The sequence below is a fragment of the Harmonia axyridis genome, chromosome 7 (assembly GCF_914767665.1).
Source record: "Harmonia axyridis chromosome 7, icHarAxyr1.1, whole genome shotgun sequence".
Lineage (NCBI taxonomy): Eukaryota > Metazoa > Arthropoda > Insecta > Coleoptera > Coccinellidae > Harmonia > Harmonia axyridis.
Genome location: NC_059507.1, coordinates 8,034,951 through 8,047,281, shown reverse-complemented (window position 1 = coordinate 8,047,281; position 12,331 = coordinate 8,034,951). Strand labels below are relative to the sequence as shown.

The 12,331-nt window shown below is 35.3% G+C and overlaps 2 protein-coding genes across 2 annotated transcripts in view; one reads left to right on the top strand and one right to left on the bottom strand.

The window, feature by feature from the left end:
• LOC123685137 (N-alpha-acetyltransferase 15, NatA auxiliary subunit) overlaps positions 1–12,331 on the bottom strand; it is an 80,185-nt gene that overhangs the window by 20,966 nt on the left and 46,888 nt on the right. The window lies entirely within an intron of this gene.
• Positions 8,637–12,331, top strand: part of LOC123685136 — a 44,931-nt gene continuing 41,236 nt past the window's right edge. The window contains exon 1 of the mRNA XM_045624731.1: positions 8,637–8,837. The gene's annotated coding sequence lies outside the window, so the exon portion shown is untranslated. The remainder of the gene's footprint in view (positions 8,838–12,331) is intronic.

Genomic DNA, 12,331 nt, shown 5'->3' with positions numbered 1-12,331 from the left:
GCGCACTGCGAGAAAAACGGCCACAATACTCCGACAGCCACGACAAAGTTATTTTGCAACATGACAATGCTCGCCCACATGTTGCACAGCCGGTGAAAACATACTTAGAAACGCTCAAATGGGAAGTCCTACCCCACCCGCCGTATAGTCCAGACATTGCTCCGTCTGATTACCATCTCTTCAGATCGATGACGCATGGCCTGGCTGACCAGCACTTCCATTCCTACGAGGAAGCCAAAAAATGGGTGGATGACTGGATAGAGGCCAAACCGGTCGAATTTTTTCGCAACGGGATTCGTATGTTGCCAGAAAGATGGGGAAAAGTTGTAGCTAGCGATGGCCAATACTTTCAATAATTCATTTGTAACCATTTTTTCACAATAAAGGCTCAAAATTTGAAAAAAAACGGGAAAGACTTATTCACACACCTTAGAAAATGTAATGCTGCCTTGCCAACTCATCGATTAATGTTCAGCGTGTATCTAGTATTTTAGTAATCTTCATTTATCACCAAATTTAGTATAGCGTGCCTTTAAAAGAGAAATGTTGCATCCTTCATAAACAAAATGTACAAGCTTTACATGCTGGTGTTGCCCCACAACGCTTTGTCGATAGTTACCGAGTTGTCAGCAAAGTATAAGAAACAAAAGCGGTCCCAAAACTGACCCTTGGGGTACACCACACTCTACCTTCTTTATTCACTTGTGGGGATTCTTTAATGCTCTAGCCAAGTTGATAACAACCCCAAGAATTTTCTAAACTTCAACGACTGCTCTAACCATAAAATTTTGGGTTACGATAGTTCTCACAGTCTCATCATAGAAATAACAAACCACAGCGATCAGGTGAGATTCACACCCGAAATATTATAATTGAAAATAATAAACCAAAATTGTGGTACAGTTAGATTCGGCTAGTTCGAATTCCAAAGGTTTATTACGGACAAATGTAAATCAAAATTGTCGGATTCTCTACTTATAATTCTCCGAACCAATCAATCGAAACTGAATCAGGTCAAATCTATAACTTCCGTGAGACCAATACAAGTATTATATAACATAATGGCGACACAGTTAAGACCATAGATCATTCGACTTTGTAGCAATACCGTTTAAATCGTCTCATGTTTCGAAGCTCTAACGCACTTTCCTTGGTCATTTGAATAATTGACGCTGAGATTCTGTACCGGGCCTTTTTCGTGCAACGCCATGCAAATCTGGCTCTATATATTATTCTGATAGCGAGAGAAAGGAATTCGAGCAATTTTTCAGGAGATTATCATGGAAAGTATGTAGCATGATGTTAATATTTCAAGAATAATAAAATTCACACAAATTCTGCAGAAATCTTTATACGCTTCGAAAAACTATTTCTTTTGATGGCATTATTATTGATCATATCCTCTTAAAAAAAAATTAAATTCCCAAAACTACAGTTTTCAAGGAAACAATTAACAAAGCACCTACGTCAGCTTTTGAGCGCTCGTTTTTCAAACCAAAGGAATAATTTAGAGATTTCTTTCAAAACAAACTCAAATCTCAGTAAATTCACCAAACACAACAAAGCGCGCCAAACAGTGACAAGTTGAAAATGGAGAAGCTTTTCAACAATCATTATCATTATTATTGATTAGCATTCGAGATGAAAATGGGCCTCACCACTGAAGATGTTTTATCGATGAAAATACGGATAATTTTGATGCATTTCAAGGACCCAATCAGCGAAGATACGACGTTGCTGGTGATCGACCGGCTCGAGTTCTGGTGTCAACTGAACTTTAAAAGCCTAAAGGCCTAAATTTTTACGCTAAATACGGTGCAATGTCGTTTGTGGAATGTCTAATTTTCAAGATCGACTATAAATCTAAAAACCTGAGTTTTCGTCAAAACTGCGATCTACAGCAGCAATATTCTCAGTTCCAGAGCAATGTATCACTAACTTGTCCCAAAAGCTCGATTTTTTCAACAGTTTCCCTATTGCCGGCCGAGAAGGTGCTTCACGTCGATCTGAAGGTGTTTCACGTCGACCTAAAGATGCTTCACGTCGGCGTAAAGGTGCTTCACGTCGACCTAAAGGTGCTTCAGTTTTGGCGAACTGCGACTGCGAAATTTTCACAATTTTTGTAGTAAATTTTAACAATTTCAATGCGTTGTTGGATCATGTATCACTCCATTTTTAGTAATTGCGTAGTTTTTACTTGTCAAATGCCAAAAAATGACAGTTTTGAAAGCGGCAACTGGCCAGATAGCGGGCTATTCAAAATGAAACCTCTTATTGAAAAATCCTTCATTTCACTTGTTCCTTTTAAAATTTGAAGGGATGAAGTAGCTTTTAGTAGCTCTTCAATGGAAATTCGCTTCCCAGTCAACAAATAATGGTAATCAGCTGTCCAGATCGATTTAAGAATTTATAGGTACGCGACAATTCTGGAACGGTCTTGTTACGCTCGACCGGCAGAAGAAGGAAAAGGATATAATTTATACTTTCCTGATCGGAACACCCATAATAGAGGTGAGCGCGAATTCAGATTATACGATTGGAATCATAATAACAACGCGAATGCGTTCCGAACCAAACCTATTGACTTTCTCGGTACAAGACCAGACAAGGTGGTGAATTATTGCACCTTCCATTCTAGTTGAATTATTGTGAAAATCGTTCCCATTGCCTTGGGCGACTCGTTTATGTCCGTTGAGGGTGTGGTGCTTCCCGCGGAATTCAAAATGAATCATAGTGCATCAGGGATTCTGCCATGGTTGCTCTACACTCAACTTATTTTACTCGTTTCGATAAATACCTGTGAAAATTGAATTAAAGTATTTGATTGAGTGGCTCTTCACTTGATGCGAATTAATTTCAAACCGAAAATGAAGTAGCAGTTATTATAAAGGGTTTTCCAATAAGAATTGTTCGCTACAAAAATGGTGAAAATTTTGCAGTCACAGTTCGCAAAACTGAAGCACCTTTAGGTTGACGTAAAGCACCTTTAGGTTGATGTGAAGCACCTTTACGCCGACGTGAAGCATCTTTAGGCCGGCGTGAAGCACCTTCTCGGTCGGGAAAAATTGAAACTGGAGCAAAAATTGAGCTGTTGGGACAAGTTAGCGATGCCTTGCTATCTGAGAAGGTGTCATATTTCAACATTAGACAAGTGAATATGCGAAATTACTAAATACGGAAAGATACACGTATCAACAACGCACTGATTTTGTTATAATTTGCCACAAATATGGTGAACATTTTGTAGTCACATTTCGAAAGACTAAAGCACTTTTGGGTCGTCGTGAAGCACCTTCACGGTCGGCAATAGTGAAAGTGGTAGTAAAATTCAAGCTTTTGGGATAAGTAAGTGATGTGAAAGTACAATATTTATGGAGATCAATTAAGAAAGTAATTTTTTATTATTACAGCCAGGAAAGTTTAGTTGAGGCAGGAACAAGTTGTTTAACTTCTTGGCGCTATCGACCTCCATACAGACTTGATTTAGCTCATATGGAATTTTTGCTTAAGCGTAATCTCAAATTATAATTTTACGCCAAAAACAGGTAAGCCTAAATACTTGAGCGACAGAAGTTAGCGGAAGAGTTTACATTTTCCTCAATTCGTTTCAATAAATAATAATCGCATTGTGTCCTCTAATAATTTATGAGTCTATCGGATAGACATGGCTTTCTTTTTTTGAGCGTTCCAGAAAATATCATTTTTGTAAAAATAACTCATACAGTTCCCAAGGAAGTCTAATATTTTCAGATTCTACACATTTTAAAATGTGAATGTCTATTTTGTTCCAATGATTAGATTCTTCCAAGGAGAATAATAAATCAAAACGAATTTTCCTTTTTGGAAAACGCTGTAATCAATCAAAGAACCTAATATATCTTAGGTAATAGCATAATTTGAAAATTGGTATCAGTAGGTGTGGAAGACATATTAACCTGTCATTTTATAGAACCATTCCGAATATTTCTGATTTGTCAGTAAATAAGCTTCAACAAAATTTGATACTCGAATACATTCTGAAGGATGCTGTTAATCGTACTCAATAAATAAATTTGAAACTTGATGCGACGAAATCATAAATCAACACCTCTACGAACACCTACTTTACAATTACAATATAAAGCTAGAATAACATTTTTCTCAATACGATTCCTTCAAATTTGTGAAAATGAACTTCAGGTAATTAGATACAACTTGAGTACGGATCACAATAGAATTATCATAATTCGAGCGAAACTCGCCAACGATTCACAAAATGATTTCAGCCAGAAGAAAGTGAATCTAATCTGGACCAAAACATGAGAAGCTACATATACATACCGGCACAATGAAAAACATCAAACACGAACGTGAAAAGAAAATTTCTACTCTCACAAACCATTAAGATCCTTTTGTGGAGTTTGCATTAAATCCTTCTCTCTTCAGAAGTAATTCGAATTAATTACCAATTTCAATAAAACAAAGGCTCCTCACGACCAGACAATTCACATATGATTTAGTTGTCAAATATTTCGCTGTAGGTAATTAAAAAGCGGGGAAATCGAGTGGCATCATGACCTCTTTAGCGAGAATGCTAACTATCCCTCAAATGTTAACAGCAAATGAACCGATAACTAAAAAAAAAGGAAAGAAAAGCAATATTGTCTAAAATGGATAAATCTATAACTATCTTAAACGATAAAGGTTTAGATATTAAGTTGTGGTATTCCCCAGAATACTATTTTTGGGCCTTCTTACTACTATAAATACGTTGAATGTATATTTTTTTAAATAATTCGCATTTCTTGTTTTGTAAGATCCTTTCCTTGAATTATTCGGAAGATTCAACCGCGGAAAAATCAAACCAAAACCTCCAAGTCGAATGTAATATGAAAGATCTCATCTTCGAAGAAGGTGGCAATGACTCTAGCGGAACAGCATCAATCGTGAAAGTACCGAGTCAAGTTCAAGTGCGATATGAAAACAAACGGTAGCAGATGCTCATAAAAGATTGTCGTAGACTGGTATGTGTATGTAGGTTAATCGACATACGGCTTATGGCGCATAAATTTCCATCTTACTTTTCCTGAGCGTAGCTCATCATCGAATGTAGCTTTTTAATACGTCTCTTTGAAATATATTATTATCTTACTTAGTTGGTTATCAGGCTCATAAATTTCATCTTCATTCGATTTAATGATCAGTCTATTTCCAGTATTGCCTATAGTTAATATTAATATCGAATGCAATTTTCTCTTTTATTGAGTTCAGATTTGGATTAGAAGTAATTTCAATTGTTCTACGAATCTTTCCACGGAAATTATTTGAATCATCTGCGTTGAATTCAATCAACTTGCTAAACTATATTAATCTCTAAACATTCAAAAGCCTACCCAAAGGATTAGTTTCGATTAATATATTTCTTGGAAACCATGGAACAATAAAAGATTAATTCAACACAGTGTTTGATTGTAACGGGTGTTTTTAGCTGCATGAGAAGTTTTGATGTTCTATTGGCAATTCACCATGAAGAACGCTTCCAAATTGTGAAAATTTAATTGAAAAAAATCTGTTCGCGCGAAGTTCATAGAGAATTTCATCCATTTTACGGTCAACATAATCGACCTAGAGAGCAAGCTATTCTTGCAGTTATTGATCATTTTCGCACTAATTTTACTCGTCTCGTTTCAAAACCATCAACAATACAAAAAGTAGTGCACCGGAGAGATTAAAGCGTGAAGTGTTGAAGAAGACACCGAAATGTTGATACGTCGCTGTTCTCAACTTGTTGGCCTTTGTTCATCGACTACGTCGAAAGTTTTACGTAAGTATTTTGTCTTACGTGCCTATAAAATACAGCTCGTGCAAAAATTGAAGCCAAATGATTTCTTTTTATGAGACTATATTAAAGCCATTGGTTTATGCCGATAAACCAGCAATTCTTGAAGCATTGGAAGCCAATATTCAAGCCACCATTGACGCAATACGGCCAGATTTATGTAGTGTAAATTGGATTACCGAATGCTCAATTTTGTTTATGGTTTGTGCTGGTCATTTGCTTGAATGTAGTCAGCCAGTTGGACACTTGTTTGAAACATTTGGTTTGACTTCAAATTCAAAAACGTTTTTAGTGTTCTTAATGTAATTTGAAGGCTAAAAATAATCTTGCTGGTTTTCGGAAAAATGTGATACATATTAGTATATTTCAAACATCCTGCTGTTGGTTGATCAATTAATATAAGATTTGAAGGACAAAGGTTGGCGATTTGGAAATGAAATGCCTAAAACAGATATGGGATGCGATCTTTAAAAAAAATTGAATCAAGAACACAATACACATGTTTGATCTGTTGATTGTGGAGAGTTCTTCACAGGAATTATAAAAATAATAATTCTGGATAAAATTTCCAATACAGAATAATATTTATATAGGAGTATAAGTTATTGGGCGTGCACAAAATATTCATTCTATAAAGTATGAAGTATTTCAGCACAGACGAAGTTAAAGCAATATGCAATCAACTTGCGGGGTACTTGTAATGTCAAAGGAACTGATATATGAATTGTTCGATTAAAAACATTAATTATCGTTGAAAATGAGTCCAGTCACGATGATCTTTCGAGTTATGTACAGGTATTCGAGAACGTGGAATAATTTCTGCAAGACAATGGGATTTCCAGAAACCGGATCTGAATCTAGCAAAATGCGGAAAATTCAACAAGATCCGAATGTCAAATGCTGATACATAACAAGAAAGAATGTAGACAAAAATTACCCACTATATAATAGTTCCTGAATTGGAGGTACAAACGAAAATGAAAGATTGCTTGGATAATTTCAAGAAAAAAAAGGTCCTATGAACATGGTCCCGCAAAAGTTTTGTTTTCGGGATACTGGGTGTTTCTTGAAGTCCTACTTTCTTGAAATGATTATACCAGTTTATCGAATATTCTCAATCTTCGCTACATATTGAGTAAAGTACCAAAATTTATAATTCATTCATCTCAGTTAATTAGGTCTTCATAATAATTTGAATTTTCCTGAGGATCAGTAGATAATTGTTTGAAATTTTTCTATCCAAATCGATAGCAATTACGACAAAACTACAAGAAACTAAAATGTGGAGCACTGCTCCAAAGTTTCTTATTACATTTTTCTAAACTACCAGTGGTCCACCAAAAAAAGTTCTGGAGGAGAGAAGCGGGCACTGTACCAGAAAAAATATCACCCTGTAAAATTGCATTCAAAATGAGCATATCTATCACATGATGAAATCTTTAAATTGGAATATCCATGCCAAATTTGAGTTGAATATCTTCTGAAGGGAAGGTACTATGAGAAAAAAACTGAAAAAAAAATCAAAATTTAAGACTCTGTATCTCGAAAACAAGGCGTTCGCGTAGGGATTCACGGCTTGGCTTGATATTCAAGCTACTTGGCTTGAGGCTGACTTGAAATCAACTCAAATTCAAGTCAAGTAGTAGTTTTTCAATGTTAAGTTAAGTACTTATAAACAAATATTTGACTTAACATTGAAAAACAACTACTTGACTTGAATTTGAGTTGATTTCAAGTCAGCCTCAAGCCAAGTAGTTTAAATATCAAGCCAAGCCGTGAATCCCTACGCGAACACCTTGTTTTCGAGATACAGAGTGTTAAATTTCCATTTTTTTTTCCGGTTTTTTTCTCATAGTACCTTCCCTTCAGAAGATATTTAACTCAAATTTGGCATAGATATACCAATTTGAAGATTTCATCATGAGATATGCTTATTTTGAATGCAATTTTACAGGGTGATATTTTTTTCTGGTACAGTGCTCGCTTCTCTCCTGTTTCTCGTAGTACCTTCCCTTCAGAATTTGGCATGGATTTTCCAATTTAAAGATTGGGGTCCACATTTATAGGACTTTTTTTTCTTAAAATAATCCGAGGGATCTGTCATTTTCGTTTGCATCTCCAATTTTGGAACACCCTGTATAGCAAACTGTTATTATTTTTCATGCAGAATCGCCACCTGAAGTTCGTGGCACTTATTATCTAACATCCTGTATATCATCAAATTTCTTTGGGGATTGTCTGTTTTTGCATTGCCATGGTATGGTAATGAAATACTCCAAAAGTGGATCCATCGATCAAGCTGTGTAATAAGAGCATAGGCGTAACAAGGGGGGTTATTGGGGACAAAACACCCCCCATTGATTAGAATAAATAAAAAGCAATTGTAAGTAACAATTAACATTTTATGAAAAATTGATAGATTTTGCTCTTTCAGAGTGGGTCAGCTATGAGTCAACTCTAGTTACGCCAATAAAAAAGAGATACCTAATAAAGAAAATTCTTAAGGTGTGGGTCGGTCAAAACAATCTCGAAGATCTCCGAGACTGACCCATGAAAAGAACGAGGAAGAACAACTCATGGTCTAGGCGTCCTCACATGCACATAAATGGCTACTCCCAATAAGATCTTTCCGGATGATTGACTTTCGGCACAAATCATTTATGTACCAACCTAACCAACCCATGGGCAAAATCGCGATACCTTCGTACGGCCTTGCGTGTGCCCAAAAAATGACAATCGACGATCGTGCTCCGGTACCACGAGGAGGTACCCCTCCCGAGTAGCTGGGAACATGGACGCCGTCGTCGACTTCCTTCCAGTCAGTAGTACCAACTTGCCGGCCCGTGATGCCGGTCGCTAGCTAATCCCGAACATGTAACTGCGTTGCGCCAGCTAGTGTCAACAGCGAAAAAGGAGTTTTCCGGTGAATTCGCAAAAGTTGTGAGGTTCAGTGATTTTTTTTTCCCGAGGATTTACTGTTTGCACCTGTAGGCGGTTTGCTGTGATCTACCCCTGAAAAGTAAGGATGCGAAAGAGATAATAAAAGGATCACTTTAGCTAGTTTTTCTTTCCACCTAATGGTGTTGGTGTTTGTTTTCTATTATTTCGAAGAAATTCTTTTTTCTTGAACCAATTTCTCTCAATGATCATATTTCTTATTTAAAAAATTGATGAGTTCGTAAAGCATAAATAGGTTGATACAAAAATTAATAATTGTTGCAAAACTTTTCTAGTCGTTGACTTGGAACAGTCATCAGAATAGAAAAAGAAACTTTTAAATTAAATCATTTCCATATATAAAATGAGTGATTAGCCATATCCTAGAAGTGAATGCAGATCATCTAGGCCTTTCAGAAAAGTAGCTTGTTTTGTATCCTAAGACTGTTAGTTTCGGAGATACAGGGTGACTCATGCAAATTGGCCTAAATTTCTGATCTACATAAGAATCAGCAGTTCGATTTTTTTCAAATTTTGTGGGTGTCTTCACTACATGCAGCCCTTCGAAACGATTACTGTAATTTCGATATTTTCAGGGCAGTACTCAGATTATTGAATTTTTTCCTGAAGTCTTTCCAATCTATATTTTTTTCAAAAGAATTCAGTTTCATCAAGCATTGATATTTTAAGCAGCTTGTTACAACAATCAGTAGATGCTGAGGGTTTACAATGAAAGAGAGTTGAACAGAAAGCTATAAAATCCGAAAAATTGTCAGATTACACCAAATATTATCACAAAAAGAATAAAAACAGAACCGTATTTCAAAAAAGTTACAGAACACATCAATTCTTTCGTTTGCTACTCCTTTGAAGAAAATGTGCCATTCAAAGTAAAAATTGAATTAATTAGACTGAATTATGTATTTTTTTATGCCAATAATGATATTTCTCTAAAACGTGTAAAATATAGAGATTGCGAAGTCTAAAGGAAAAACTCTATAATCTGAGTACTGCACTGAAAATATTGAAATTGAATCTATCGCTTTGAAGGGCTACATGAAGTCAATAAACCCACAAAATTTTAACAAAATCGGACTGCCGATTCCCAAATTATGGAGATCAGAAGTTTTGGCCAATTTTAATGAATCACCCTGTATCCCCGAAACTAACAAGTCTTAGGATACAAAACAAGTTACTTTTCTGAAAGGCCTGAATAATAGATAAAACCGTGACCGAAGGGGTCAAATATAACCAAAACATTTTTGTGGAACTGAGATCTTCCCTCACAAATTTGTTCTACAAGGTATTACAGAATGAAGGGATTTGCCGCAGAATTAGAGATAATAATTCCAAGGCTTTTCTCAGATAAGTCTCAGAGATACAATAGCTCCCTATAGCATTATCTAACAAACTATAGTAGTTTCCGATTCAGTTTGACAGGTAACTGTTCCTGATGTAATTCCACTTAGCTTTTCCTTCAACGCCTCTCCATTTATTATAATTAGAGCGATAACGGAAGAAAATTACCTAATACATGTAAAGACGAAATCAAGAACAACAATTTATTGCAAAAACATTGCGGTACATAGATATTATGTAAGGAAATGAATCGTATCAGCAGAAAAAACTATTTCTCGGCGAATATATATATACATCGTATGCATAAATGCACTTTTTCTAAACAAGAAGAAAATCGATTGTCTCGTATCTATGCAATTCCCATGACAATTGTTGCACTCGATAATTATTCACGGGATCTCATGCAGCTATTGAGAATTCAAAATAGATTTATGCTTTCTCAACTGGGTAATATGTTGACATTGAAAAGTCATCTCAATGACGACATATTTGCGTTTATTCCCAACTATGCAGCTGTTGTATAATAGCATAGTATAAGGAATGGATAGTAAGCCAACCGCCGTTTGACGGCAAGGAGCTGGTCACTTGGAGTCGCTTCTGTAGTTGGAACCAATGTTTTACGGGTTGCATATATCGAACACTATTGACTACCCAAAGTGGAGAAGTAACTCGATAATAGATGGCGCTGAATCATGAGCTATAGATGGCGCAGAAATAATACGATAATTCATTCAGTGGCGTGGTTGAAAAGGGGTCGCATGACATTGCCAACAATTTTTATGTTATTATTAAGTTAACACTACATTTGAATATTCGAATAATTGCGTTTTGCATTATGATAAAAGTTTGAATGATCACTTAACTCTCTATTCAGGAATAATTAAAACAAATTGATAGATACAATTGAATTAAAATTATTCATATAATAGTAGAAAGTGGTTTCATCCGAAGAAATATGAATAGAATTGGGATATTATCAATGAAAAAATATATAAAAATTGAATATAAGATTCAAACATATGAATTTAGCAATAAAGAGTTCTAAAAATAATAATATAAGATTCCACATTCGAAATGTAATGCCATCTTTTAAATCGTTGGCAAAGTTTTTTCATTTGAAACCTTGCTTTTCTGATCCCTATGCATTGTGATTTTTAGACATTTCCCTATTTCAGTGGTCAAAAATTTTTTTATTCTGAATTGAGAACCGACGAATCTTTCTATTCTTTTAAACCTGGGGTCTTGAAATGTACACACATCATCCTCTAACTAAACTGAATCAGAAAAACAAAGTGTTTTGAATCATTCATAGAATTGAGGACGAAGTGTATTCTTGGAGGATTAAATGTTCTCAAAATCCGCTCGATCATTCTTTTTGTATCTGAATACCTGTAATGAGAATGAATTTATTTATGGCATTTAGATTGTATTGCTGTGTCCCAGCGTAGGATTACTGCGTCTACATAAGGATCTATAATTGTATTTTGAACGTTGTCATGTAATGAAAATTATTTATGAATTTCCAAAATGAGGTTTTTGATTGAGAATTAGTCTCGAAAATTAGCTCCGCTTTGGGTGATCGGTATTAATTTTCTCGATAATTTGGAACAATGAGCGATAACGAATGATACTGCTAGTCTACTTGGATGATTTTTTTATGCAATTTTTTCAATGAAAATTGTTTTGGGGTTTGAGGATGCATTAAATTGAATTTGTATTTTAGTATATCCTGAAACATACTAACTATATTTATCTTAAAATGATAAGGAAATGCCAGGCGGCAAATTTTCAAAGTGCCTGTTATGGTTTATTACATCGCTTGTCGTTAGACACTTCTATCTTTTGAGCGTTTTCTTGTGTACCTCCAATTTCTTTTATTACAAGGTCAGAAGGATTATTGAACGCATTACGACCCTAGGACCGGATCATAAAATACCATTTGGTACCTAACATGTACTTGGGTAAATATCTTATTTTCTCCTTTCTTGCTATAAGAATAAGGTTAAAACCAGAAATCATGGTTCTGCACTTCTGCAGTTTTTGCCCATTCTTATATTATTTCTTGAGAAGGATGAGAAAGAAATTGTGAAATGAAATTGTTTCTCGTATATTTTTCATTCCTCTGAGGAATCAACAAACTGATTGGATAATTGAAAAAAAAAACTAATACTTGAAATATCCAGAAGCTATTTCAGATGCGCAATAAAAAAGAACCCT